Here is a 1,571-nt window from a genome sequence, read left to right on the forward strand (position 1 = left end):
TATAATGTGACAGCCCTTGGACTGTAAGTTATTTTAAATAACCTATGTAACACATTTTATCCGCGGTTGTGATTAATTTTTTTTACATATCCTATTGAAGAATGCAATGTAATGATGTAATTGCGTTCAAGTAAATTTAAAAACTCTTGTAGCTCATATACCTCTAGTGTATATATTTAATAAACAAAATAGTAATTTCCAATCCCACACATAATTGTAAAAAGCAGATTTTATGAGATGTTACCATATCACAAACAATTGTAATGATAAGGTAAATGTATTTATTTTTATATTATTCTTTTCAGGAAAAAAATAGTAAAATCAAACATATCTAAGTTAAGAAAAATTTAAACCAAAAACCAAATGTAATTTTAAATGTGTAAGAAAAGACGTAATTTATAGTAGCGTATTTTAGAGAAGTATTTTGAAGCAGTGTATGTTATGTAATATTATTTTAAAGGAATGTAAGATCATGTGTGCAATTGAAATAAAAAATAAAAAACAAAACAACAAAAAATATTGTTTTATCTATGCCCTATATAAATAAAGCAAGCGGCAGCTCTTTATTATTGGTTAATCATCAGTAATCATTTATTGAAAAATTAAGCAAAACTATTCTGCCAAAGTTCAATTTTTATTCCTATACGTGGATCGACATTGAACGAAAAAAAACGTAAAAAACCATAAATAATCATTTTTTGGCAAAAATAGAGCAAGCAGGAGCTCCTTATTTCATTTGTTGGTTAATCTATATCATCAGTTATCATTTATCGATGAATTAAGCAAAAATATTTGGTAGAAATTCGATTTTCGTTCCAAAAACAATCGACAGGTAGCTATACATGGGTTTTTTTTGGGAACCAAAATAGAACATTAGGACAAAATTTTTCTTAATTCGCCAGTAAATGATAACTGATATAGATAATTAATTAATAAATGATAATAACTAGCTGTGGCATGCTTTATTTTTGTAAAAAAATGGTTATTTATTCTGTTTTTACGGTTTTTTCGTTCAAGTTCGACCCACGTATTGGAATTAAAATCGAACAAATCGAGTTGAAAATTTTTGCTTAACCGTTCGAATCGTTCGATTTTAGTTCATATACATGGGTGGATTTTAGCAGAAAAAACGTAAAAACAGAATAAATAACCATTTTTTTACAAAAATAAAGCATGCCACAGCTAGTTATTATCACTTATTAATTAATTATCGCTATCAGTTGTCATTTACTGGCGAATTAAAAAAAAATTTGTCCTAATGTTCTATTTTGGTTCCCAAAAAAAACCCATGTATAGCTACCTGTCGATTGTTTTTGGGAACTGAAATAGAACATTAGGACAAATTTTTTTCTTAATTCATCAGTAAATGATAACTGATATGGATAACTGATTAATAAATGATAAGAGCTAGCTGTGGCTTGTCTTATTTTTGTAAAAAAATGGTTATTTATTCTGTTTTTACGTTTTTTCCGGCTAAAATCGACCCATGTATATGAACTAAAATCGAACTTTTGTAGAAATTTTTTGCTTAATTTATCAATAAATCACATTTATTATTAATGATCTAAATA

Source organism: Agrilus planipennis, unplaced genomic scaffold (genome assembly GCF_000699045.2).
Source record: "Agrilus planipennis isolate EAB-ADULT unplaced genomic scaffold, Apla_2.0 scaffold25, whole genome shotgun sequence".
NCBI lineage: Eukaryota > Metazoa > Arthropoda > Insecta > Coleoptera > Buprestidae > Agrilus > Agrilus planipennis.